Source organism: Felis catus, chromosome E3 (genome assembly GCF_018350175.1).
Source record: "Felis catus isolate Fca126 chromosome E3, F.catus_Fca126_mat1.0, whole genome shotgun sequence".
NCBI lineage: Eukaryota > Metazoa > Chordata > Mammalia > Carnivora > Felidae > Felis > Felis catus.
Genome location: NC_058383.1, coordinates 34,679,867 through 34,703,402, shown reverse-complemented (window position 1 = coordinate 34,703,402; position 23,536 = coordinate 34,679,867). Strand labels below are relative to the sequence as shown.

Below are 23,536 nucleotides of genomic sequence, written 5' to 3'. Positions count from 1 at the left end.
TATATATTGTGGCTACCAGGCCTTTATCAGTTATAGGATTTGCAAACATTTTCTTCAGTTCTGTGGACTGTCTTACTACTCTCTTGATAGTGTCCTTGCAAAACAGTAAGTGAAAGGAACCAGACAAAAAATCCTATTATATGATTCCATCTATACAGAAATAAATAGGATAGGCACATTCATCAGGAAAGCAGATTTGTGACTGGTGGGGACCGCAGGAGGGGCGAACGTGGAGTGACTGCTTCGTGGACATGGGGTTTCCTTTTGGGGTCTGAGATTCTGGAACTAGACAGAGGTGATGCCTGCAGAACTTCATGAATGTACTAAATGCCACTGAACATTCACTTTAAAATGGTCAGAATGGTAAGATTTACATTATGCGTATTTTACCACAATAAAAACAGAGGGATGTAAGTCATGCTGACTAAAAGGAGACCCACTTCCCATGGTGAATGGACGAAGGTGGCCTTGAGTACAAGAGCTTGAGCAGTTAGCTCATTGTCATCTTGCTAAAGGGTCTGGCAGACAGAACAAGGACACTTGGTGGAGACGGTTGATGGTGCAGAGAGAAGATTCTGTGTGGAAGGGACAGCATGTGTAAAGACCCCCGGCCCTGCCCTGCTTGGTGCACTGCCAGCACACCGTGTTCAAGGCTCTCACCTTCCTGACAGCACTAACCCTTACGGTTGCAGGTGAAAACCCTACAACCACTGCTTTATTGCTGCTCCTCCAAAAGACAGTAATATGGGAAATGGGAACCTAGATATGAGCACTTAGTATCACCATTTACACTATCCATTCCTTTCTTTAAAAAAATTTTTTTTAGGTTTATTTTTGAGAGAGAGAAACAGCATAAGCAGGAGAGGAGCAGAGAGAGAGGGCGACACAGAATCCGAAGGAGGCTCCAGGCTCTGAGTTGTCAGCATAGAGCCCGACGCGGGGCTCAAACCCACAAACAGCAAGATCGTGACCTGAGCCAGAGTTGGAGGCTCAACCGACTGAGCCACCCAGGCATCCCTATACTATCCATGTTCTAAAATGAACACCCCCCCAAAATACTTTGGGGTTGTTATCCCCACTTTCAGCAACCAGCTGATTTTATTTCTGGTCCTTTCTCATTATGAAATACTTCAAACACAGCAAAGCGCACAGGACAGCAGAGAGCAATCACCCATGTACTAAACTCCAGCTTTAACAAATGCTTATAATGCCAGCTGTAAAGTGAAAAAGAACAGAGATTCGCTGACGCCAGCCAGTCAAGGTGTCACCTCTTCGGCATTGTCCAGTTGTAGGGACCTAAGCTGGGACTGAGCATCAGGAGTCGGTATCCTCATCTGTGAAATGGGGATGTTTTCTTAACTACTCATCTCACATAGTAGTTGGTGTGTCTACAAGTGGAGCAGGGGGTAAGGGGACAGCCAAGGAGATCCCAAGAAGCTTCCCCTGTATGGAAACCATAAAATGGTCTGCAAACAAAAGAGTCACTGATGTTTACAAGGTATTGAATACCCTCCTCCATGCTGCCCTTCTGCCCTCAGAAAGCAAATCTGATAATCCACTTTATTCAGCATCTGTGCAGATAAGTATTTGTTAGTTCCTTTAATGCTGATGATGGTCATTTGCTACGTAGACACCCTACTAGACCCTTCCCAGTGCAATCCCAGTGTGTGTGTGTGTGGGGGGGTAGTGCAGGCCAGTGATTTTATAATCACCCCCAAATTTCTTGAAGAAATAAAATGGATGAGGCCTCGTGTCCCCCACTCCTGAGCCAGATTCCAACCCATCCTGTGACAAGGTTTCCATTTTACTAATGGTGTGTGCCCCAGCGGATGCCCTCCATTGCCCAAAAATATGCAATCACTTAATTGCCATAGCAATCCTATTATATTACCATTATACAAAGTCTAGGAGGGAAGGCTCAGAACATGTTATTAGTGCTGAAAGGGACAATTTACTGGATTTCACTAAATGCCATCGCTTCCCAAAAAATGAATCAGAATTACTTGATTATGCACATCTTGCTTTAAATATCCTGATCAGAGAATGATGGGGAAGCAGCCATGCATGGTCTGAACTGCCTTCAGCAACCCTGGCTTTGTGGCAGCCATGGGGTGCAGAGTCTTGCCTGTGTGCACTCCAATGTGGAAGCTATAAGAGTGCCTACCATGTCCGGTGTTGGGGTACACTAAGCACATTTTCTTCTCATTACACACTCCTGGGTGGGGCGGTCATCAGCACACTTTAGTTCAAAAGAATGCTGAATTTGCAAATGGGTTCTGTATTCCAGAGGCACTGTCAGGAAAACACAGGCAGATCCCAACCTCTGAAAATTAAAATATCAAACCAACGGAAAGTAAACAGGGGGCATCAGTCTGAAGAGAGCGCAGATTAGTAAAAAAGGATCCAACACAAGCCTGGAAAGCCAGTGCTAAGCTCTGCGGGTCAGAATGTAATCTTTATATGTGAAAAATGTCCTTCACGTATGAAGATTATGTTCTGACCAGAGAGTCTCCAATACTACTTGGCAATGGCTCCACTTGTCCCTGCTTGGTGCCTGTTTTCCCATCGCTATAAATTGGAGCAGTGGTAACAATAAACTGTTTCTGAGGAGCAAAGCTGGGTTAGATATATATATAATGTATATAAATACACACACACACACACACACACACACACACACACACACACACACACACAGTCTTGTCCCCCACGCCTTCCTTCCCTGGCACTTGCCATGTGGTTTAGATTTTGCTGGACAGGTCTGTCTTAAAGTGCCATAAAGCAGAGTTAAAAGCCATTTAGGTCAATTGTGATTAACCCTTTGCCTGGAGCAGATGACAAAGAACTGAAAAGGCATGTGAACAGTATCAGGACTCAGGGTGCAGAAGCCTCCAGGGGCAGCAATGTCTCCAAGCAGACTAAGAAGAATTTGTACAAGCCTTTGATTCTCTCTGATTTTCTGAAAGCACAAAGAGGCTTCATATTTAATTTATAGCGTTATATAAGCCGCTCTGCGTGCGTGTGAATTTCCCAGCATAATCCTGACTCTGGTAGTTTGGATTTTGCATTACGGAGGCAACAACTATCCCAGGATCTGAATTCTCATCCTGGAGAGCTAAATCCGGGAGCGAAAGTGTAGCGGCAATTTTGCAGGGCTGGTGGCATTTCCCTTGCCTATAAAACCAATTTTAACTGCACAAAACCCTTAGCACATTGCATCTGGGAAATGCAGCGGCTGCACATTATCTGTTATGAATAACTGCCGTTGGAATGGAATGAAATGGAAACAAATCTGCATTTTATTTGCACTCTTTCTGCAATCCCCATGCCATCCAGACTGCAGTTACGGTTTGTGCTGCACGGCGGAAAGGGGCGAGCTTCGCCGGGAAGCATTTCCATACTTTGATTTTTAGCCACGCGATCATTTGAAACCACGACTCCTCTTCCCTGCCGCTGGCCACTGAGCATTATAATATAGATGGTTGGCTTCTATGGAAGAAAATACAACCCATGTCAAGTTTAATTTGACTCAGGCACACATCTAACCCTCCCCTTCTAATTCAGAGGCAATGAACCTGGGGTAAGAGCTGTCAGGCTGGCCTCTGGAACTGTGAATATTCCTTTGCCTAAGGAGCCATGAGAGTTACACTGGCTGATTTCGGCATTTGGCTTGTAACTGCCCGGCAACGCGCCTCCATTGGACGTGGGCGCTTTGACATAATCAGTGTTCACGGTATAAAGCTGTAACATTCTGGGGAAGAGAACCAGAATGATCCTCAACATTTGCCCCGTGATAGGGGAATGAGTCGGAAAAATCATAACACAGACTAGACTAGTAAAGCCGCCTTTCAAATGATAGTTGTAAGACCAGGTATTAAAAACGAACAAACAAAAAACCCCAACATGGTAAATGTGTCCATCCACGTGGCAATATTAAGGTAATGTTCATTCATTTGAACTTTCTCTCACCTGTCTACCCAGTTCTCTGCTATGTTGGATGCCAGGGACAATGCAGTTTTGATTTTCCTTCTAGGCACACACAGACACCGAGTTTCTCAGCTGTGGCTTGCAACTAGGTAAAACCATGTGACTAGTTTGGGCCAAAGGAAGTCTGGGTCACCAGAGACCTCGTAGTCTCATCACTGGTGCTAGAAGCAGAGCCCCAAGGCGACACGGCCACAGCATCAGGGGCCCCTGGTCCCCACATACCACATGGAGGACAGACGCTCAGGAGGGCCCCCTGTGATGTATAGGAAAGAGGAAAAACAAGTTTATGAAGCTACTGAGATGTTTGCGGGGGGGGGGGGGATTTAAGTAGTGTTAAGGTACTCTGAGTCATAGATTCAAATGTTTTGCCTTTTCGATGCTGTGGACAAAGCTTCTGCCTTTATTTATTTTTTTTTTCAACGTTTATTTATTTTTGGGACAGAGAGAGACAGAGCATGAACGGGGGAGGGGCAGAGAGAGAGGGAGACACAGAATCGGAAACAGGCTCCAGGCTCCGAGCCATCAGCCCAGAGCCTGACACGGGGCTCGAACTCCCGGACCGCGAGATCGTGACCTGGCTGAAGTCGGACGCTTAACCGACTGCGCCACCCAGGTGCCCCAGCTTCTGCCTTTAAAGATGGGAAGTAGTGACATTTTTGAAAATCGTCTGGGGGAAGTTGGATTGGAAAGTGAAAGCAAAGTGCCCTGTTTAAAACCTGGATGACGGTGGATAAGAATAAAACCAGCTACCATTTATGGAATGCATGTCCCCATTATAGACATTTGGCAAACAACTTTGTGGAATCATCAAGACCACCCCACAAGAAGACATTATTATTCCATTTTAATTATCGGGAAACTCAGCATGAACTATGTAAGGTCAGGGGCGCCTGGGTGGCTCAGTCGGTTAAGCGTCCAACTTCGGCTCAGGTCATGATCTCATGGTTAGTGAGTTCGAGCCCTGCATCAGGCTCTGTGCTGACAGTTCAGAGCCTGGAGCCTGCTTCAGATTCTGTGTCTCCCTCTCTCTCTGCCTCTCCCCCACTCACACTCTGTCTCTGTCTCTTCAAAGTAAATAAACATTTAAAAAAATTGAAAAAGAAAAAAAGGTAAGGTCAAAGTCACACAAACTGTAAGAAATCCAGGATTTGAACTCAGGTGTGTCAGAGACCAATGTCTATGCTTGTTAGGACTGCCAAACTGAGACACAGGATGTCCAAGCCTCTGGCCAATAGGTACCAAGTAGCAGGTGCAAAGAGCATAAGCACTGGCTTGTCACACCCAGAACTTTCTGTGTCCATGGCATGGGGCAAGGTGTTGTGAGCTGAGAAAACAAAACATCATATGGCCCTTAAATATTTTAAGGATTGCAGGAGGTGACAGCACAGATAGGATCTCCCCTCCCCGGTCACTTCTGCCTCTGCCTGACCCTTTGCAGCTCTGTGCTAAAGGGGAAGCTGTTAATTTCATGAATCATAGGCCAGAGCTTTCACTGGACATTGGCTTGAGTTGCTGGGCTGCAGGGAAAGTTTATACCCTAGCAACTAACTGAGAGAGGGCTTGTGTGTCTATCCCCATCCTCCCACCTTGGTAGCTGTGTGCACTTGGACTAAGAGACCCCATCTCCCTGAGTCTCTGTTTCCCCATCTGCAGGATAGGGATGATGATAACAACGGTAATGACTTCATAGAATTGTAAGGCACATAGAACAGGGTCTGGCACAGAGTAAGTGTGTGTGTGTGTGTGTGTGTGTGTGTGTGTGTGTGTGTGTGTGTGTGCGCGTGTGTGTGTGTGTGTGTGTGTCTGTGAGCACTGGGAATACTGAGCCAAGTTTGGCTCTTCAGGTCTTTCCACCTTTTCCTGAACATGCAGCTGGTAGGATGACCTGTCAAGGTCATTCTTGATGACCTAGCTCTCTTTCTGTCCTCTTTGTCGTTAGTAAGTCCGGCTTATAGGCTCAAATCACGGGGAAGAATGCAGGAGTCGCCATGGAGACCTCAAGATCCAAACCTGCCTAACCTGGGCTTCCAACACTGGCACTTTTAAGGCACAGGTTCCAATATTATCTAAGTGATTCTTTAAGTCTCCATCATAGAAGGCCACTATCTAAGATGCCCCCTAGTGATACCTACTTCCCAGTATCCACGTCCATTACATGATCCTCTCTCCCCTTCCCCACTCCCCAAATGTGGGCTGGACCTAAAGACTGGCTTCTACTGAGTAGAATAAGACAAGATGGCAGAATGTCACTTCTGAACTAGATTACAAAGAGAGCCCTCTCTTTGCCTATCTTCCTTGCTCCCCTCTCTTTCTCTCTCCTAGTCTGATAAGCCAACTGTCATGTTGCGAGTTGCCTTCTGGAGAGCCCGCATGACAAGAAATGGAGGTGGCCTTCAACCAACAGGCACGAGGAACTGAATCCCGTCGGTCATGGGACGTGAGAGAGATTAGAAGCTGATTCTTCCTCAGTCGAACCTTGACATGAGACTCCGGCCCCTGGCCAACACTCTGACCGCTGTCTGCGGGAAGTGAGTCAGAACACTCAGCTAAGCTAAGCCCTAATTCCTGACTCACAGGAATTCTGCTACACAGCAATAGAGGACTCATACACCCTTCTCCAATCATTAGAGGGTTCTCTTGAAGATTCAGAGAGGATAGAGAGTAGCAGACATGGCAGTGTTGAGAAATTTCTTAGTTCCTGGCAAAAGACCATCACAGTGGCAACCAAATCTGCTTTGATATAATGAAATTGCTATGAGCACAGAAGGTCCTCCTTGTCGTCAGCAGTTAGGGAGGCTAAGACCAGGTGGATGCGGAAATCAATTAAATTCGGCCTAAACCAAGTGCAAGGCACATTAAAATATTTACTTTGTGTCGTATTTTATTATACATCTTTTTCTTTTGTGAGGATGGTTACGTTTTTCTGAGTGCTTTCTATGTACCAACTTGTTTTTATGGTATCTGGTTTAATTTTTGCAAAATTCGGTATGCTTTGATTGGTTTTCTCATTTTAGAGACGAGCATACAGAGGTGGGAGTGACAAGTCACTTGCCATTCGGCCAGGAACCAGTGGCACTTGGATCAGAACCTAGGAATGTTGGATTTTTAAAGCCTGTTCCCTTCTCTCTACTCCAAGCCACCCTGAGGGCAGAAAACATGTCTCCATTTATCTTTGCCTTCCCAACAGCATATGGTCCCTTCCCTGATACACAGTGGGTGCAAACATTAATAAAATATTTAACAAAGGTTGGCAAAAAAAAAAAAAAATCCAAAAGTCTCCTGTTACATTGCCATATGTAGGTCAATTTACTTCTGTGTGCAGAGAGGGAGATTTTCATCTATCACCTGAGGTACTGACACTGAGTTCACATCTTCTGGTTCTGTCCCCAGATTTCGTCCATTTTGGAGAAGAGCATAATTGGGTTACATTGGTCATCTCTCCTCTAATATGCTTCAAGAACATAAAGAGGTTTTGATTCTGAAGAGAGGTCTTCACAGGAAAAACAAAAGGCAAAGCCATCATTCCTGACCACCTTCTGGTTAGCTCCATATTGAATTCCAGCTCTTGTAACACACCCATTCACCCATTCATTCATTCATTCATTCATCACCCTACAGGGTGTTATCTGCCTGAACTCATCTCAGTGCTTAGATGTGACAAAGAAATACAAAACAGTCTTTGATCATGACAAGCTCAGTCACCCTGAATGCATTTTGTTCTTGGATAGGACTTTCCCCAATACAGAAGAATATTTGCTAATTATCAAAAATGATGACAGAACACAGAATCAAAACATTAAAAAGCATCTCTGTAACTCCCCACTGAAAGATTCATGACTCATTAACATTTGTATTTCCTCCCACACTTTTCTCCACATACTTTATAAATACGGTATAGTATACAAACTTATGACTTTGTCTTAACACACATTGTTTATATCTCTTCATTTTATTAAATATCCTTCTACACTGCCTTTCTTTGCCTGCCAAGTGTTCCACTCAATTGCTCTACGATACTTTCTTAAACCATGTCTTGAAGGTATTATTCTTAATGGTCCTATTCTTATTCTTAAAAGAAAATACAATAATGAGAAACTGATGTTGGCAAAGGTGTAGGGAACTAACCTACCTCCCCAAGTTTCACCTGATTTATTTCTTTTGCATTAGTTTCCCAAATTACTTTTGGGTAGCTTGACACATCTTTAATTTAAGTCCTAATTATTGTACATAATGCAGCTCACACCTGTGGTGATAATGCTTTTATTAGCATTAAAACTAAAGACATCAAAGAATCATATCAGGATAAAATGTCTATTTCTAATTTAATAGAATTGCAATTAAAGCAAATTTGATCTGAATGAAATCCCATCATAACTGGTTTTTTTTTTCCTGCACAGTGAGTGAAATTATTCTCCCCTAAATTGAAGATTAATAACATGCTTTTAATGTTAAATGTAGCAATTCAAGCATTAGGTTGCAATTCAAGTTCAACATCACTGAACATTTTATAAACTTCACATTTTAACATCTCTGGGAAGCGCTCTGAGGTAAATGCATTAGCGTTAAATGCATTAATGTTATTTTTCTTTATAAATGAGCTTATAACAGTGTTGTTACCTTCATTTGAATATTTTAATGAAGGGATAATATAGGGTGAGTGTTCCATTTTCACAAGGTAATTGTTTCTTCCCTGAGTGGCTAAACTTGGGCAGAAAGCAGAATTTATCTCATTGAAATTCTATTATGGCTGCATTGCTGTTTTTACTTGTTGGAATCTCTCATTACCTGGTAACTGGGGCTTTTTGTTAATGCTCTCTTTTCCCATGGTACCTAGTCTTCTGCCTTCCTGTGGTGTAATCCTGTCCTAAGGCAAGTTACAACAGCAAGCCCTTGATATCCTGCTCCAAGGATACATGGGCTCAGCACTTAGAACTTACCTGGATGGAGAACTCTGATTTAGCTAAGTTCAGACCAGACTGGTAATAAGTAATCCAAATTTGCAGTAGAACCTGAAATGAGGGACGGATAGACAATCGCTTTCAAATTACTCAGAGCTGGGTTTGTGCCTTTGGTAGATTAATTGCAAAAATGGCCCCAATTTTCTCTCCTTCCCAGGATCCACTCCATTTTCAATGTAATCAATTTACGATATTCTCCTATCAAAAGATGAAGTCTATCTAACTTGTTGAATCTGGGCTGTATATGGCAAAAGGGATGTCTTGTATAAGTCCACTCATGCTCTTGGCCCCATGCCTCCATCGTAAGAACAAGCCAGCCTACCAAGGAAGATGAGACCAAAGGACTCCACCCAATAGACAGCTGACTCTCACAAGCAAAGCCAGAATGTAACTGGTAACAGATTCATGAGAGAGCCCAGCCAAGGTCAGAAGAACCATTCAACTGAGCCCAGCCTAACTTGGCCACCTGCAACTCTGAGCTAAATAAAGAACTGTTATTTTAAGCCAGTAAGTGGTGGATGTTTTTTACTCAGCAACTGGTAGCTTACATAGTATCCTCCCTCCACCAGACTGTATCTGAGTGATCATAGATGAGCTACTAACCTCCTTGAGTTTTGTTTTCCTCCATTATAAATGAAAACAAGACTACTACATAGGACTGTCTCGAATTAAAGACATCTGACATAAAATATTTATTTCAGCCCATGCCACAGAAGAGTGCTCAGCATAAATGCTAGCTCTTAACTGCTGATGTTACTGCTGCTACTTTCTGTAACATATATCCAAACATTTCAGGAAGTGGCTGAAGCCACTGAATCCTGGACCCAGGCTGCCACCATTGGATTCCTGGCTCAGTCATTCTGAGCCGTGTGACCTTGAAGGCTTACTTGGCTTCTATATCTCAGTGACCTCATCTGTAAAATGGGAATAATAAAGCACCAACCTCACAGGATTTCCGGAATCATTAAGTCAATGAAAACAGATAAAGTGCTTAGAATCTACTGGCGTATACTAGGTAGTAAGCAAATAAAATTATTATTATTGGTAATAATAAAGAAATACGTAGCTTATAGTTCTCTCTACACATCTTAATTTTTTATAACTTTTAAAATGTTTATTTATTTTTGAGAGAGAGAGAAAGAGAGAATGAGCAGGGGAGGGACAGAGAGAGAGACAGTCACAGAATTCAAAGCAGGCTCCAGGCTCTGAGCTGTCAGCACAGAATCCAACATGGGGCTTGAACTTACAAGCCATGAGATCATGACCTGAGCCGAAGTTGGACACTTAAACAACTGAGCCACCCAGGTGCCCCATCTCTACACATCTAAGTGGAAAAAATCCCTATCAATAACGTCTACCTCCTGGGTCTTCATTTTGTCTTTGAGACCAAGATATGAGGATTTTTCTAAAATATGTATTACAGAAATTTGAAAATACATACACAAAGAAAAGAGTATAATGAAACTAATTTACTTATCACTCAAACTCAATAATCATCAACATGTAGCCACTTTTGTTCTTCTCTACCCTCATTCTCTAGATTATTCTGTTGCAAATGCCAAGTATTATATAATTTAATCTACAAATATTTCAGTACATATATATTCTCCTTAAAAATAAATAACCACATTCCATTTCCACACCTAAAAATTAACAAAAATTCCTAATAACATCAAAAATCCTCTTTGATCCAGAGGTTCCTCCCCCTCATCTCCTCTACCTTTGATTTTTGATAAACAAGGTAATTTTCATGCAGAATTTCTCAGTCTGGATTTTACTGATTATATTGCCATTATATATTTTAACCTGTTTCTTGGTCTCCTGTGTGTCCTATAAATTTATGTTTCGACTTAGAGTTTTGCTCAAATGATTTTCTTTTGGCCAAGAATACATCATAAATGGCATTGTATACTTATATTAGAAGCATATGATGTCTGGTTCTATTTTTGTATGTGTGTGTGATGATATGCCAATGATGATTGCTGACCAGACCCACTCACTGACTCAATTGTGTAAATAGTGATAGCTTTATTCTATTCTGACTTCCTTGTTCACTAGAATATAACTAAATGAGGGGCGCCTGGGTGGCGCAGTCGGTTAAGCGTCCAACTTCAGCCAGGTCACGACCTCGCGGTCCGTGACTTCGAGCCCTGCGTCGGGCTCTGGGCTGATGGCTCAGAGCCTGGAGCCTGTTTCCGATTCTGTGTCTCCCTCTCTCTCTGCTCCTCCCCCGTTCATGCTCTGTCTCTCTCTGTCCCAAAAATAAACGTTGAAAAAAAAAAATTAAAAAAAAAAACAACTAAATGAAATTTCCCTTGACATCTACTTGGTTACCTTGAGATAAAGCACATTTACTTCCACCTTGTCTTTTGTAAGTTAAATTATTTTCTAGAGATAATTGCATGGCAACACAATGAGGTATTTCTCATTCCTTTTTACAGCTGCATAGAACTCCACTGTGTAGATACATGGATAGTCCAATCAGTTCCTCAATGATGAACATTTGGTTTTGCTTGCAGTCTTTTGATATTGCAAACCATGCTGTGATAAATAGTTTTGAGCATAGAGGGTTTTTTGTGTGTGTCATGGTCCATTTTTATAGCCGGTAGCTTTCAGAGCCTTATTGGAGATAAAGAAGGTTGTAGGGGATAAATCCAGTCATTTGTCTCTTCATGGTAAAGGCAAGGGAATTCTGACATTCATGGATTTCATCATTTCAGCTTCAACACCTTTCCGAAATCTCCAAATCCCCTTGTCATGTCTATATAGTCATTTGCCCTTTCAATGAAATTTAAGGAATCCAGATTGTGGGAGGGAAAAGTGACTCATGTAGCAAAGGAGCGAACCCCCCCCCCCTTTGACTCAGCCTCCCCTCTCATGGTGCCTCTGCCCATCTCTCTTCAACACAGATATCAGGCTTTGCTTCTCATTTCGAAGAGTCCACAAGAGAAAGCCCAAAGCTCATGCTGTTACTCAAAGTGTGTAGAAAGCAAGGAGTTCAGAGCAAGGGGTGGAAAAACGGGGGAGGGGTCATTACCTCTTACAGAGATGGAAGCATACACAGGGAAGCGTAGCATTCCCAAATGTCATGGACCTCCTCCAAAGGGTTTTTCAGTGATCAGAATCCATGAGATCATAGGATTGGAGGCAAGTTGGAAACTCAGGAGCTCAGCTCAGCCTCTCACCTAGTATTTATTATCAAACACAGGGATCTGCTGAATAAATACCTAGAGCAAAAGGCACTCCTGAAGAGGAGTCAAAAGAAAGGTCCTGCTGTTCACTCAAGATTGAGTCCCTGTGCCCATGCCTGTCACTCAGTAGTGTTTTATCTGCCTCATTTGTAACCTCGTCTTCAGGGTTTACCTTACTCTTTTCCAAGGGTCCGGCTACTCAACAGCCCAAATGTACTTACTGAAAGGTATATACACTTTGGGTTAGTATCCAACTGGAAGAATGGTAAACCTTGCCTCTTTGCCAACAAAGCTGACTCTCCCTAATGAGAAGCCCAGAGAGACATTCAAGAGGGTCCAACATGGGTGAAGGAATGTCATACGTATGACTTTACATCTGTGAAATCATATTACAAAACAGACGACAAATTAAAGCAGTACAAAACTCTTGACAGCAAATGCTATTTTTCATGACATTATTTAATATTACTACTACTGATAATACAAATAGTTACCAGTTATGGAGTCTCTACAGCTGACAAGAGTTTAAAAATGACATTCACTCCAACAGTTCTGCAAGACAGATAATATTGGTTCCATTTGACAGATGAGGGAAGATTAAGAACTTGCCTGAATTTGGAGACAGAAAGCAAGCCTAACAGTTTTCTGACTCAAGTCCTTTTACTCATTGTTCTCTAACACTCTAGAAACTTCATTTATGGATTTGAATTGAACCTGAGCCTCACACCCACCCCCACAGTTGACATTTAAGCTGTTAGGTTGGTACCCTAAACTTAGTGAGAGGCTTGCATTAAACAGGGCTGTATCTTGACCACAGGCTTCCAGTGGGCATCTGAAAAAGTAGAGAGCATGGCCTGCAATACACTCATTGCAGCATTTTTATGCAAAAGGATTGCTCCTAATTAAATATCTTTCTCATGTTTTGATTTTTAATTTTCTCCTCTAACAACATAATGTGCCATTTAGAGCAAGGTTCAAATCAATATGACATTTTAGTACCTGTTAAATGTCTTGGCAACTAAACTTCATTGTTATCAAATTACTTGTCATTTAATAAACACATTTCCACCTTGAATCAGGGAACAGCACAGGGGTGACTCCCCCACCCACATCCTTCTTCTCCTTCTTGATGTTTAGTAGACTGTAGGTGCTGGCTGATTTCCAGGTGCCTTCCTCCAAACCCAACATGGCCCTGTTCTATTTGCCACTTTCGTGTCTCATTTTGCACAGTGAGAAATCAACACACAAATGTTCTTCTCTCTGCAACGCAGCTTTGCCCCGTGATTTGTTGTTGTTGTTTCTTAGTGGCACTTAGCCACCTCATGGCTTACAACAAAGTATGAAAATAATTTCCTTCCTCCATTGGTCGTAGCCACCTGCTTTTCCTTCTTGGATTTTGTTTTCTCTAACTCCTTTTTCTCACCCGATAGTCATCTCAAGGTTCGTTTCAAAAACCTCTTATGCAGATCGAACTTTCTTTCTCCTTTTTTTCCCACTTCTACACACTTAAAATCAAACCCACACATAACAGAGAGGAGTTGGGAAGCAAAGTTAGCAGCAGCTACATGTACTGTGGCTTTTATCTTTAGAATTTTTAAGAATTTATTTTTTATTGGGATGCACCATTGGAATGGGATGCTGAATTGGGAATTTATACTGTAAACATAAACTTAGCTTTTATCAGATGTCAGCCCTGACTCTAATATTCGCCAGCAGAAACTAAATAACCTTGAGAAAAACTCCACCCCCCACCCCCCTCCCTGGACCTCCATGAATACATGTTTTAAAATGGGATATGTGTGGAGGAGATCCATGATTCTTCCTCAGAGTGATCCATAGGTTCTCCAACAATGGATAGTACCTGCGTTTATAATAAGCAAGTGGTCAGCCATGATTTCAGAATGCTGGGCTTGGTGATCTCCAAGTTCCCTTCCAGTGTTCAATTCTGTGGATCCCTTGTTTTTGTAAGGAGAGAGAAGACATGCAAGATCCCAGCACAGTACCCAAGACAACCAGCAAAATGAAGAGAAATAACTCAATCACATGATACATCAAGTACAACTATATGCTTCCCAGGGAGGAGAAAGACATTAGCCCTGCTGTTGAGGATCACATCGTCAGCTACAGAAGCTACTTGAGTACCATGGACAGAGTAATCTTGACTCTACCCAACAGCTGAGAGCTACTTCGGCTAAGATGATGTATCAGAGTTACTAAAGTAGTAGTGAAAATAGGTAGTTTATTAATGAATATACCAACTGGCAAATCTTTTAACATCTCTGTATTCAATTTTTTTCTTTTACCAACTGGGGCTAAGGACAATACCTACCACATTGGGCTATTTAGAGGATTCAATAAATTTATATATGTAAACCACATACATTTTAGCTATTACCATTACTATGAAAAATACATTTCAGATGAAAAACAGGACAAACACAAAGCTATCTCACCACTGACCCTCTGTTTATTTCACTTCACTGAAGGGTTGATACATGCAGGACACACAGGTTTCTTTCTGCCCTTCACCTTTGCCATTAAGATAGGTCTGAGTTGTAGAAAGATGTGGTTTAATGATTGGATTTATCCTCCAACGTGACAACAGCTAGACAGACAGAGAGCACCATGGGAGCCATGGGAATTTTAGCACTTAGAGACCTCTAATCTTATTTAATCAGATTTATTGATCATTAGTTTAAGATGTTGAAATACCAATGGGTGGTAAATGCTTTATTCTATTCTGTTGAATACCATAATGTCTCATCCAGAGCATATGAATTCTTCTCAGTAGCCCCCTCTCTGTCCCTGGACCACCAGGCAGTTCCCACATAAATCAAACCTGAGGATAGGCCACTGATTTCTTTATGTAAAGAAATTCAGTAAAATAGGATTTTTAGGACCATTCTAATATAACCTGTCTTACTATCTATAAAGCCAACTGAAGTTTGTCTCTTTTTTCCCAAATCAATTTTCTTTTCCTATCAGGAAAAAAAAAATGAATTATCTGTCACCATTATTTCCACAAACACTGACTATCTGTTATGCATCTATGAAGACAGAGAGGTACAGACGCTCCTGACCTCAAAACAGTCACTTCTGAGAGTGTTCCTGACCTCAGAACACTCACAATTATTAAGCATCCACTTTTCACCCATCTCTGTGTTAAGAGCCATTGCATATGTAACAAGATGTTAAGAGTAGCTTCATCTTATCTTAATATGAAGGTCTAAGGCAATGAGTGCCATGAATCTCACATTCCTAATTAAAATTTAACCCAATGGATGAATACAGAGCAAATGGAGAGTAAGCACTCTTTCCTGGCACACCTAAAACATTTACAACAAAGGGCACCTGGGGGCTCAGTTGGTTAAGCATCTGACTTCCAATTTGGGCTCAAGTCACGATCTTGCAGTTCATGAGTTCGAGCCCTGCATCAGGCTCCATATTGATGATGCAGAGCCTGCTTGTGATTCTGTCTCTCCCCCTCTCTCTGCCCATTCATGTTCTCTCTCTCAAAATAAATAAGTAAACTTAAAAAAAATTAAAAGTTAAAAAAATCACACATTTACAACAAAAGTAACCATGCACTGACTATAAATCAAGCATTGCCAAGTGCCAAATAATTGGTGTTACATGGACTACATTTTTTTTTTTGGAATGTAATGTAATTAAAGTAGTAATTTGTTACCAAAGTTAACAAAATAAATATAGATTAAGATATTTTAAAAATAATTTAAGCCACCCATGCATCACAGAAGAAAGAATTTTGGATATTTAACTGCATTATAATAAATATGCTAGATATTAAGAGATTAAGGATGAAGCTAAAGTGATACTCAAAGGGAAATAGTTTTGAATGTTTACATATTAATATAATAACCATAAAATACGTTTGTATAAATAAATGAGGTTGACACCTAACTTAGGAAGTTTTGAAAGAACCAACAAAATGAAATCAAAGGAATTAGCCAAAGAAGAGATAACAAAATTGAAGGCAGAATTCAAAGAAATGAAAAACAAAATTCATGTCTAAAGGATCACAAAGACAAAAGTTGATTCTTTAAGAAAGACTAAGTCCTTTAAGAAGACAAAAGTCCTTCAAAGCTGATTAAAATTATGTCACAAATACACAATATTAGACATGAAAAGAGACATCACTACAGACACAGGAGACGTTGCTTTATTAAGGTTACTCTGTTACTAACGTTCATGAAAAATGAGGTCACCACTAGGAAGGGAGATGGTGAAAGCCAGGGGAGATCAGGAGAATGACTCTTCACTGTAGACAGCCTGTGTGCATTGCCCATTACAAAGCAGAATTTAAAAAAAATTTCCCTAGACATAGATTTTATAAACAGCATTTGCATTGTGAATTTCCCTTTACAAAGACTTGAATGTAGAATGGTACAACCAATCCCCACAATGATCCTGTGAGATATATTTCATGATTTCCATTTTGTGGGTAATGAAATTAAGGTTTAGAGAGTAATACACACGGTTAGAAGAATGAGGATCGATTTTTCCTAATTTTTAATGTTTAATTGTGCAAAATTTTTAACTTATTAAAAAGGTGAAAAATGTACAGGGAATCCAATTAGCATACCACCTAGATTCTAAAATAAATATTTTATCATATTTTCTTTATCACATAATTAGAGGATAAATATTTGAATTTAGCATCTGGGACCTATAAATTCTATACCTTTCTACCACACACAAAGATTCACTATTATTAAGGCATTTGGGTGTGTCCTAAAGTCAGATAGCTGTTTGCAAATGGTACTTTCAGATGAATAAAGAGCCTTGTCAGCATCTTTGCAATGAGCATATAGCTTCCTAAAGTGACTATCTTGAAAGCAACCAGTCTTTTCACTATTTCTGATATGTATGTTGATCATATGTAATGTTACTTTTTTTTCTCTTCCCTTTTCTTTGCGCACCCTTGACACTTGTGGCCAGCCTTCTCCTTTTCTCTTTCTCTCATTTATTCTGCATCTTTCTGTAGGAATTACAGAAATTCCCTGTTTATAGCATTCTGTAAACCCAGGTTGGGCCAAACAAGAAAGAATGGCCAACATTACAATGCCTTTGATGGCTACTATTTGATCTCTGTCAGGATTCAGCCATGATTATGTTCTTATGATATTATATCTATATATTCTTGAAAACAATGTAAACTATTTCTGCCCTGGCCTAAACAATGCTATGGTAGTTAATTTTACATGTCAATTTGGGCTAGGTTAAGGGATGCCCAAATAGATGGTAAAACATTATTTCTAGGTATGTCTGTGAGGTTGTTTCTGGAAGGGGATTAACATCTGCATTCATAAAGAAGATCACCCCATCAAGGTGGGTAGCCATCATTCAACCCACTGTAGGCTAGAATCGAAGAAAAAAGTGGACAAAGGGTAAATTTACTATCTTCTTGAGCTTGGAGACCCACTTTACTCTGCCTTCAGACATTGATGCACATGGTTCTCCAGCCAACAGACTTGAACTGGAACTACATCATGGGCTTTCCTGGACCTCCAGCTTGCAGATGGCAGACTGTGGGACTTCTCATTCTATAATACTATGAGCTAATCCTCATAATAAATACTACATATCTTTATATGTAGAACCAAGAGGATACTTGGTTCTGTTTCTCTGGAGAACAATGACTAATACAAATACAAACATTCTTTTATTGTTTTAATGAATCAACCACATTTTCCAAACTTGTAGATAGTGTTTTTTTAAGGTTCTCATGTAGATAATATTTTATTAATGTTAATCTTGTCTTTCACCTAAGCATTTATTGAGTGTCTACTTGAAGCTAGCCACACTTGCAAGCATTAGGATCAGAGCTCCTACTTCAAATAAAAATAAGGTTATTGTCCTCAAAACTAATGGTCATCTGCTAAGAGTAGCCACAGCAGAGATGGGACACAGAGAAGACTAGCTCTAAACCCCAAGATGTCTCGTCAGTACACAAATGTTCTCTACACCACCCTGAAAATTTATTCTGAGACTCACATTTAAGCCATTGTTTGGAGCTGGACAAGCCAGAGCTGTATCTTCTCTATGCCTGGCCCCTGAGCTAAGAATCTTTCCTCGAATGGTTCAAGGATCGTAAAACAGCAGAAGCAAAACCAATAAAAATAAAAGATAATGTGCAACAGATATGGACATATGTGAAAAACACAAAAACGCTTCTTCTCTGACCCTTTACAGGAAAAGTCAGCCTGCTCCTGACCTAGTGCATCGGAAGCACGCCATCTGCCTATAGTTGTGCTTTGCTTTGTCTTAATAACATGGCTCTTGTGCTTCAAAAATAACCACACCATCAATTACTGCACCCACTGTTCCCTGAGTAAATAGGGAATGCCCCACGCATTCCTTGGGAAGGCGGTTTCACACAGTTATGATTCCTGATGAGAGGAGAAAGCTGATCCCCCGCGACGTGGATGAAGAGGAAAGCCATGCTGCTTGTTTAAAGCATCATGGCCAGCTAATGGAATTTTCCTTTCTCGACTGACAGAAATCTGCACGGGAAGGGGTAGTTTGATGGAATCAGCACTTTCAGAGACATCGACAATGACGACATTGGAAAAATGCACCAAAGCCTGGGTTCTGGCGGGCTACTGACTTCACACGGATTGAGTTAGGAAGAAAAAGCCCAGTGCCCAGTTTGTCCATCCCACCTTCTCGGTAAAGTCTTGGCTATGGGGTAACTCAGCAGGCCTGTTTCTCCCCAGCTCCCAGCTGAATGAATCAGTCATGCAAGGGGTAATAATATACCATTTCATAGCATTTGGAAGGAACTGTCATAATTCAGCTTGAAAACCCACTCTGATTACAAAAATAAAGCCTGCCCATGCCAACAGGCACTTGGCTTTTCCTTCGCTGGCCACTCCTATCCCTGTCTCGGAGCAGGTGACCCCACACAGGGGGATAACAAATAACAGCTTCACCACTGCCTCTCCTGGCCCGCCAGCCACCCGATTATTTAATTACAGTGTTCTACCTTCAGCACTGCGCCCTTACCTGGGAATGTAAGTGAAATGTGTCAGAAATAAAGAAATAAATTACAGGCTAAATCAATAGGAAAGAAGTACATAAGTTGGCATCGTGGTGGAGATCTGTTTATCCAAAGGCTTTCAAAGTCATTTAGACCTTCAAGGAAAAAAAACAAAAGACAAAAACAGGGTAAGTCGGAGAGGTGATGGGAACACGAGGGAGATGTCTGTCTGCAGACAGCCTGGTCTATCTGTCTTGGCTTCGTGCAGAGCCCCTGAGGTCAGCCCTCATGTTATTCTCCAACGTGGGTGCCAAGACGCCGTTTCCTAAGTGGAAAATTTAAAAGTAATTTTTCACCTTGAGAGAGAGGTTTCCTTCTGTTTAATGCTTACTCAGGCAAGACAGCAAATCTCAAAAACAAACAAATTGGAGGCGCTTCTGCCAAAACTCCACTCAGACAGAAAGGAAGATGAGAGGACACCCCTCCCGCTTGGCTCAAGTTGGAAGGGAGGCCTGCGGTGCTGTTCTGAAAACCAGGCCTCTTTCCCCAGACTTATCTCAGGAGGGAGCAGCAGCAGCAACCCCCCCTCCCCCGCCCCCAGCCCATGTCCCTAAGGCATTTTGCTTATTATTTTTATAAATTAAGCAGAATGGAAATGTGAAGGGCATGCATGTGTAACCATTCCCAGTGTGGGTTCCCCACCCCCCACCAGTTCTCAGACAGCAGCTGGGTGTCTGACAATCCAGATCAATTCTGACACCATCTACCTGGAGACAACATTGGATCCCACAGGTTAAGGGCTGGGTCTCACAAGACTCCTCCCACCCCCAACCCCACTTCAGATGCCCATCCTAAGTCCAGGTCGTCATCTGGGCTTCTGACTGACCAGATTGGAGGTTCCAATGATCCCCCCTCCTTGGGTTTGATTAATTTGCAATAGTGGATCACAGCACTCAGAGAAATATTTTACTTACTAGATTTGAACAGGCAGCTGGGAGAGATGTGGAGGGCAAGGTGTGGAGAAAGGCACACCCCTCTCCCCAAATCTCCAAGTGTTCACCAACCCACAAGCTCTCTGAACCCTGTCCTTTTTGGGTTTTTAGGGAGGCTTCATGACATAGGCATGATTGATTAAACATTGGCCGTTGGCCATGGATTCACTTCAGCCCCTCTATCCCCACAGACAGTTCCAACCCTCTGATCACATGGTCCGGATTCCTGGCAAGCAGCCCCCTCTGCAACACCACGTAATCAGTACAACCTCAGGTGCGGTTGGGAAGGGTTTGTTATGAATATCAAGACCCTTTAAAAAAATGTTTTAATGTTAATTTTTGAGAGAGAGGGAGAGCTAGTGGGGGTGGAGCCAAGAGAGAGGGAGCCAGAGAATCCAAAGCAGGCTTTACGCTCTCAACTCAAACTCATGAACCATGAGATCAAGTCAGATGCTCAACCAACTGAGCCACCCAGGCACCACTCTCTATCAAGACTCTTTTTTTCCTTTAATTTTAAACTAAGTTTATGTATTTATTTTGAGAGACATAGAGATCACAGGAGGGCAGAGAGAGAGAATCCCAAGCAGGCTCCTTGCTGTCAGTGCAGAGCCCCACGTGGGGCTCACTCCCATGAACCATGAGATCATGACCTGAGCCAAGATCAAGAGTGGGACGCTCAATTGACTGAGCCATCCAGGCACTCCAAGATGATTATCACTGAGCAAGTTCCAAGGGTTTTAGGAGCTCTGTGCCAGAAATGGGATGAAGAGCCAGTGTGTGCTTCTTACCATGAATCACGACATCATAGCTTGTACGTGTGAGAGTTTCCAAACCAAGTTCTGTTTATGAGAAATGAGGGATTTAGGCCCTAAAGATCCCCCATCAACAGTGTATTAGCCAGGAAATACTGATATCTAAGAGGGAAAAAAAAGCACAACTCAATTTAGCTGCAACCAACCACAGCAACATCAGCTGGGGAGACCACTTGGAAGAAAAGGGGTATCTCTACGAGTTCAGGGGTTCTGTTTCACTAATTTGTCCTCTCCCCTTCCTCCCCAATCTTCTCTGCTGCTGTCCCTTCTCCACTGTGTTCAGAGTCTCTGTCTTCTTTCCTTCTTTTTCAGAGAGCTTCTGCCAAGAGCTGAAGCCAGGTTCACCGAGCTCCAGGCTCATATGATGAAACTTAGAAGCCCTTTCTTTCTCCTGATAGCAGGAAATAACCTCCTGGGGAGGCTTGGTGATTCACCTGCCGGGGTCATTGTCCTCCTCTATGAACACTCCTTGTGGTGCAGAGAGTGAATACCCATCTGCAAGGCTGAACAGTCATGTCCACACCATAAGGCAGCCATGAAGACTCAATGAGATCCACAGTGAGCCGGCCAATTCGGGTCTTACAGACATCACACTAATTCTGGGCTCCCTAGACCTCTTGTCTCCCACTAGAGAAACCACCTGTCCCTGCTTGCCCATGACTGAAGGGTTTCCCGGGACTTGGAAATTTAGTGATGCATTTCCCTGATTTGGCCAAAATGAGGGATATCCCATAGTGTGGGACTTTCAGTACTAAAATTAGGACAGTCCTGGGCAAACAGGGTTGGTTGGCCACCCTGCCACTAATTTGTATGTCCTAGAATTCCCCCCTTTGTTATGGATCATCTTGTGCTACCATAAAGAAATAAAACACTATCCTCTTCTCTTGATAGGGCAATAATGGTAAAATTTCCATTCAGGAGAGCCAAGCTTCAAAATAAAACCTGTTTTATAAAATCATTAAACCCCTAGGGGATCTTTTCCATAGAGGCCTTTAAAGAACACTGAGGGATTGTATATACGCACGCCTTTCTCCTGAAGTGATCTATCAAAAATGCCATCACCTATTCCGAGGTTTGACATTACACAGATCAATACCAAATTAAAACCACGTGGTGACCAGAATAGCTGCATTCTTAGGGAATTTCTTCTTCTTCTTTTTTTAATCAAAAGGAACATTCACCAAGGGGAACTTTCAAAATATATTACGGGCATCATATATTTAAGGACAGTCCTGTTTTCATAGAAGTTGAAGTCCAAATTAAAAGTAATCAAAATTTTGGGGCGCCTGGATGACTCAGTTAGTTTAGGTTCTGACTCTTGATTTCGGCTCAGGACATGATCTCACAGTTCCTGGGGGATTGAGCCTGCCTCTGACAGCACAGAGCCCGCTTAGGATTCTCTCTCTCTCCTCTCTCTGGCCCTCACCCATGCATGCATATGTGCCTGCACATTCTCTCTCTAAATAAATAAACTTTAAAAACATAATCAAAAATATTAAAGATGTATTGGTGCATTTATCACTTGAAAACTATCACTGCCTGCAACAGCATATAAAGCAGTTGTAACACTAAAAAGGGGGGGCATGAAGTGAGAGAGGAGGGAAAGGAAGAAGGAAGAGAGAAAAGCATGGGGGACAAGGGGACATGGGAACAAGGGGGACAAAGAGGAGAGGAATTCCAGAATTAAAAGAAATGAATGAATTGGCAAGTGAGAAGACAAGAGAACACGAGGAGGTGGCCGACAGAAAGTCCCGGGGCTCTGCATTTTCAACAAGACTCTGGGGAGGGACTTCCTGCATTAAGACTGTTTAAAAAAAAAAAAACAAAACACCTAACATTCTCCTTACAGAAGTTGTAATTTAAATTTCTTGATGAGATCTAGGGGATGCCTTTATCCTTCCAATGGAAACATCACGTATCCGAAGGAGTATGGCAAGCATTCTTTTTAGAAAAAGCTATGTTAAGAAGTCAGATTTCTCAAACGGCCATTGGATTTACATAATGGGAACTGCCGAAATGTACACAAAATCAGGTAAAATTATATTCTGCTCTTCCAATCTGTAACTCTTAAAAGCTTATTTAAAAAAATTTTTTTTTAATGTTTATTTTTGAGACAGAGAGAGACAGAGCATGAACGAGGGAGGGTCAGAGAGACAGGGAGACACAGAATCCAAAGCAGGCTCTGAGCTGTCAGCACAGAGCCCAACACGGGGCTCGAACTCATGGACTCTGAGATGACCTGAGCCGAAGTCGGATGCTTAACTGACTTAGCCACCCAGGCGCTCCTTAAAAGCTTTTAATAATATTTACGAAAAAAAATTGATGACCGTAGCCCTGACTTTATTCCTGGAATGCTGCTGTAATGCTTTGAGGTAGAGCAACCATATTGTGACCAAGAGGATGAGAACCATATTCTAAGAATTCAAAAAAGAAATTTAGAAGTAATCTTGGTCCTCATGATACTAGGGATATAGAAGTTGTGGACTCCCCAAACTCAGACATCGTTTTACATGATAAAAATAAACTCTGACCTCCACTTCTGAAAATGAGGTCATAAGAGGGGCAAGCCTTAATCTCCCGCTGTTTAGCAAACTAT

At 41.9% G+C, this 23,536-nt stretch overlaps 1 long non-coding RNA gene across 1 annotated transcript in view; it reads right to left on the bottom strand.

The window, feature by feature from the left end:
- Positions 1-3,143: 3,143 nt before the first annotated feature.
- LOC123382604 overlaps positions 3,144-23,536 on the bottom strand; it is a 42,242-nt gene continuing 21,849 nt past the window's right edge. The window contains exons 2-3 of the long non-coding RNA XR_006591205.1: positions 8,925-8,996; positions 3,144-3,489 (exon numbers count right to left, since the gene is read on the bottom strand). This is a non-coding gene — a long non-coding RNA (uncharacterized LOC123382604). The remainder of the gene's footprint in view (positions 3,490-8,924; positions 8,997-23,536) is intronic.